Genomic DNA, 6,000 nt, shown 5'->3' with positions numbered 1-6,000 from the left:
CATTTGTGAGATAATAAAAACTTAAAAGTTTTCACTGAATAACTGTCATGTATGCTGGCAAGTCAACGCCCTTGCTGCTGACTCCGGGCTGATAAGTGGCTTTTCCCAGTGTGATTCTAGAACTCGATTTGCTCCATGTCATAAACAACCCATATAATCTAAAAAATCCAAAGTTGTACTGAAATCCCATTTTAGTATTTTTTTTAAAAGATTTATTTATTTATTTATCTGACAGACAGAGATCACAAGTAGGCAGAGAGGCAGGCAGAGAGAGAGGAGGAAGCAGGCTCCCGGCTGAGCAGAGAGCCTATGTGGGGCTCGATCCCAGGACTCTGGGATCACGACCTGAGCCGAAGGCAGAGGCTTTAACCCACTGAGCCACCCAGGCACCCCCATTTTAGTATTTTTGTATAGGAGGACCTCAGGAGGAATTCAAGGTGGGAAGCATAAGTATGTGGATAAGAGGAAAGGTAAGAACCCAGGTCTTAAATGAGGCATGAGCCTTGAGTTATTGCAGTATTTTAGATAAAACATCTGAAGGGGTTCTCTTTTTTTTTTCCCTAAAATTTTATTTATTTATTTGTCAGAGAGAGAGCATAAGCAGCGGGAGCGGCAGGCAGAGGCAGAGGGAGAAGCAGGCTCTCCACTGAGCAGGGAGCCCGTTGCAGGACTCCATCCCAGAACCCTGGGATCACGACCAGATGCGTCCCTTCATCTGAAGGGGTTCTTAATAGAAAAGATTCGTCTCTGTTAGTTAACCATTGTTATCACCCTTTCCCAAATGACACAATTGAGGATTCAAGAAATTAAGTAACTTGTCCAAGTTTATATCTCTAATAAGTGGTAGAGATAGGACTTTATTTTATTTTTTAAAAATATTTTATTTATTATTTTTCACAGAGCGAAAGAGCGAGCGAGTGAACAGAAGCATGGGGAGCAGCAGGCTCCCCACTGAGCAGGGAATCAGACATGGGACTTGATCCCAGGACCCTGTGACCATGACTTGAGCCGAAGGCAGATGCGTAACGAACTGAGCCACCCAGGCATCCCAAGATAGGATTTTTAAACCAAAACTCATGCTATCTCTCCCGCCAAAACCCTGCATGTGCTGCAGAGTGACTGCGTTATTAATTTCTGACAAGGACTGAATTCTAGGGACAAAAAGGAAACAAGGAAAGGACCTGGATTCCTAAGGTCTTCACTCAGTGACTCTAATTCCTTCGTGGAAAGTTAGGGTAGGGAGACACAGTTGCCAAGACCTGGGTCTAAAATCTGTCCTTTCAAATCCCTCAGGCCTTTGGTCTGGGGCAGATGAAGCATAGGGCCACCTCAGAGAGAGAGAGACAAGGTGCCCCTCCTCCTCCGGGGGGTCATTCTTTCCCCCAAATCACAGCATAGAAAATGACCAACAAAAGAAAATAAAGCAATCACCTCTGCAAGGATTTGTCTCATACTCCTAGATGTTGGCTTCCCCTGTGTTGGAGAACTGGACTATGTTGAGTGGAAAGAATAATAGGCATTTTTAGAATACTTTATTAGGTTTATATAGGAAATTGCCATTTCTTTGTAGGTCAAAAGCAGTCAAATATCAGCAACTTCACATGGTTCAACTTATGCCAAGCCTTATTGACTGATGAAATCCATCACTCAATCATCAATTAATCCAACCAGCCAGCCAGTTACCTGGAGAAACAAAACTAATTCACAAAGCAATCACAGCGCTAAATTATGTAGTAAGATCATTTTACAAAGCAAAATTTACACGTGTTACTGATGTCTCAGAGCTCCTAAGTGGTGAGCCTTCTAACTGGGGTGGCAGTGTTCTTCTAAATGCCTCAAATCCTCCAAGTGGGCCCAGGCTGGCTCCTCATAGTGCCTACAGAACAGGTGGGCCTTAGATGGGGAAAACGTGGGAAGAGATTCCCCGGATGGGGGAAGTGGTGCGGCTCTCACACTGGGCTAGACTACACTCAGCGTATCTGGGACACACAGAGAAAACAAGTTGATGGAATAGAGAAAGCACTTAGGAAGGTGTGAGTGACTAAGCTGGAGTAAGAGAGTAGGCAGGGGAGGTTGCATTTTTAGAATCGTTGATCTTTATGCTAGAAAGAACCAAAGAACCAAAGGAGATCATCTGTGCATGGATTTCAAACAGGAAAAAGGGTACCTACTTAGTTTTACAAAATGCTGAGGCTCAGAGATTTGGTTAGAGGGGGAGGGTAAACTAGAATCAGGATTTCTTGCTTCCTTGTTTGTTATACCTCATCACACTGAATTAGACTTGCCCTTCAGATTAAAAAAATAACTGTTTTGCCTAACAAGCTGTCTTATTTATAGGCTGTTACTATTTAAAATTGTTCCACGTTTCTAAAGTGGCAACGAGGAATCATAGGTTCTTAAAGAGAATTTCTTGGCAGTGACATAATAAAAGTGTTCTAGAAAGATTAGCCTGTCAAATGCATTCTAAATAGATCAGAAAAGTGGTGGTGGGGGGGGGGGCTGAAGTCAGGAAAAGGGACAAATGAGCAAGGACTTAGGGAGGCAGTGGCTGGGAGCCCAGAGGAAAGACAAGGATTATGGATGATGCCAGAAGAACGGTGATCCACTGACAGAACTGGGGAGGGAGAGAACCAGAGCCAGCTTTGGATGGGAAAAGATGGGGAAATGGAGATTTAGGAGTCATGAATGCTGAGGTAAAGAAGGAAATGACAAGAATGGATGAGTAGGTCACCGAGGGTGAGAGTCCAGTGAGAACGTGAGGACTGTGGCAGAGAGGCCCAGCTGTGTACCAAAGTCCATCTTCCCTATCAGAGAATGACTTGTAGCTGGGGAAGAAGTTCCTAGCCATGAACAATGTTTTCCTGCCCTCCTTGCATCTAGAAGGGAACGCATGACTAGTTATCTTCAGTGGAGAATGAGCAGAAGTGGTCTGTCACTTCCAGGCCAAAGTCTTTTTTTAAGATTTTGTTTATTTATTTGAGAGAGAGAGAGAGTGTGTGAGCACACACGAGTGGGGGGAAGGGCAAAGGGAGAGGGGAAAAAGCAGACCCCCTGCTGAGCATGGAGCCCAATAGGGGGCTGGCCATGGGGCTCGATCCCAGGGCCCTGAGATCATAACCTGAGCTGAAGGTAGACATTCAACCAACTGAGGCCCCTAAGTGTCCCACTTCCAGGCCCAAGTCTTAAATCAGATGTGCCCTCTCCATTCTTTTCTTCCCTTTTTGGCTGGCAGGTTATAGGTAATGGTGAGGCCCTAGAAGTCTAGCGGGATAGTGAAGACACAAAATGAGGATTCTGAGTCCCCAGGGGGAGGAAATCCACCTGCCAAAAGGAAAAGCCACTGTGTACTAATACAAGAGTAAGAATTTGACTTCTTGGGGCACCTGGGTGGCTCAGTGGGTTAACCCTCTGCCTAATTCAGCTCAGGTCATGATCCCGGGGTCCTGGGATCAAGCCCCGCATCGGGCTCTCCACTCGGCGGGGAGCCTGCATCCCCTTCTCTCTCTCTCTGCCTGCCTCTCTGCCTACTTGTGATCTCTCTCTCTCTGTCAAATAAATAAATAAAATCTTTAAAAAAAAAAAAAGAAATTGACTTTTTTTGTGACTGAGCCACTACAATTTTTGAAACAACTTGTAATTGAAGATTGGTTCACCACAGAGGTCCCCTAAGGAACGCTAGGTTGAAAGTGAATGGCAAGGCAAGGGGATCAGCAGCAGAGTGCTCAGCTACGAGAAGAAGGGGAGTGAGTAGGAAAACCAAACTCCGGAAGACAAGGGTTACTGAAATCAAGGGAGAAGCAGCCTCAAGCAGGAAAGTAGTAGCCTGCAGTGTTAAATGCTCAAAAACAGGGCAGGAGGATGGATAATGAGGGGAAAACATTAGACCAGCATTAAGAAGACCATTGACAACCTTCCAGAAACTAAATACAGAAACGGGCAGGCATTTCAGAAGAGACCCAAGGCCACGTGGCTAGTATTCTCTTACTTTCCACTTGTTTTGCTGTTGGGCTTTTCTCTCCTGGCTCTGAAGGAGACTGAACTTGAGAACATCCCCAAAGGACGATGCATCACCGTCCAAAACCAATGGAAAATGACGTGAAGCCTGCCATTATGAAATGCGGTGGAAGAGCCCCTTGGTTGGGCTGCTTTACGGGAACCGACTCCTGACACATCGGGGACCTCGAGCCCAATAGGACAAACACGGGAGGCATTTTTGTTTGTAAGAGGAGAGGAAAAAACGAGTTCCAGCCTTGACCCAGACTGACAACAGCGTCCCCGTGGGAAGCAGCAGGTGGGGGATCCTCCTGCCCTTGTAGCAATCAGCAGCACCTGCAAGTCAGAGCAAGGGGCCAGCGGAGGTCTGAGCCAGCACAGGGCTGGAGTGAAGATGGGCCAGCCTCCGGGCCAGCTTTCTGAACCGGGGGTGTCGTGCAGTCTGCTTTCTCCTGCCTTATTTAGTTATATTAGTTTAAAAGAAGTACAAAAACAACAAAACAAATCCCCAGTAACATTTCAAGAGGTTTTTCTGCTCACCATGAGGTCAGCATGAGCTCTGGAGTCCGACCAGGGCCCAAATTTCGACCCGCCACGCGTGATGCAGAGGAGCGCCTGGGGGAGTGATGGTGGGGCTCTAGCGCCATCTTTAACTGCCCTCAGCAGTCACTCCAAGACAAAATAAAAATAGGACTATATATGTCAACAGTGTAAAATGTGATTAAATGCTTTGTTAGAAAATACAAATGAGGCAAATGCAGCTTCATGATAATGTTCCAGGCTTTCGTTCCAACTCAACGGCCGCCTCTGAGCCCCTCTTACATGGAAATTCTGGCGCCTCCTCTGGCTCCATGAATGAATGTCTTCTTGTTCTTGGCAAGTTGCCTGGTCCCTTTTGGTCTCAAGTTCTTTGTCTGGGAAGCAGCCTCCCGGGGCCGTGGTGAGGACCACACGAGATGACATATAAACCACCTGTTTGGTCCCATTCTCCACTTTCCCTGACAGAAGCTTGGTCATGGTCTGCTTCTGAAGTAGTCTTCATTGCTGTGTGACAGGGAATGTTCATGCCCAGGAGAAAGTGGAACTCGTCTCTCTGGGGGCCTTGTTGGTCTGGGTGGAGCTTAGTCTTTAGAGAAGCCAAGTTCAGTGATTTCCCTGCAGGAGAATCCAAGTCACTCATCCAACCTAAAAGGCAGAAACCTCATGGATGAAACTCCAAAACGAAGATCATTAAAATAGGGGTCACAGGATCACTCAACTTCCCACCCAATATCAGAATTTCTCCCACAGCTTCCTGGATGGGTGATCAGCCAGGTTCTTCTTGACCAGAATCTTCCAGAAAGAACCAAGCAGTTTATAGTCTTCTTTATGAGGTGCTCACTCCATCACTAGTTAACTGTATGTTGAACCAAATCTACCTTTGGTAACTTTCTCCAAGTGATCCTTGTTCTGCTCTTTGAAGCAAACCTGAATAAATATAATCCCTTTTCCCATGACCACCATTTGAATATTTTATTCCAGTTATCAGGTCATCCCCATTCCCTACCAACGTCATCTCTTTTTAAAAGTTAACTATCTTCACTCCAACAACATGACACACAGACTTCTAGCAACCTAGTTATCCTATCTTGGAACTTGCTCTTCTTTATCAAGAATGTTTTATAGTTTTATTAACAATAGGGGCCATAAGTGGACCCCAAACTCCCAGTTACATCTGGCAGAATGCAGTGAGAATACTGCAAACCTTGGTTTATATATTAAGATAGCTGCTCCCCCCCCTCCCTTTTTTTTAGCAGCCAAGTACATTATTGGCTCACATGCAGTTGGGGTCAACTAAAACATTTGTTTTTTACTTCTGATTTTAAACAACACTAGACTAACTACCCTGGTAGAAACTTGCCTATGTTTTTTCCTAAAGTACCTGGAAAGACATAAATATAAAAATCGCATTTACCACCAAAAGCGAAGACCAACATAAAACCACCTCCTAAAATCTAGAAGGAATTT

This window comes from Martes martes (assembly GCF_963455335.1).
Source record: "Martes martes genome assembly, chromosome: 4".
Lineage (NCBI taxonomy): Eukaryota > Metazoa > Chordata > Mammalia > Carnivora > Mustelidae > Martes > Martes martes.
The sequence above is the reverse complement of the archived record's forward strand: the minus strand, read 5'-3'. Positions refer to the sequence as shown.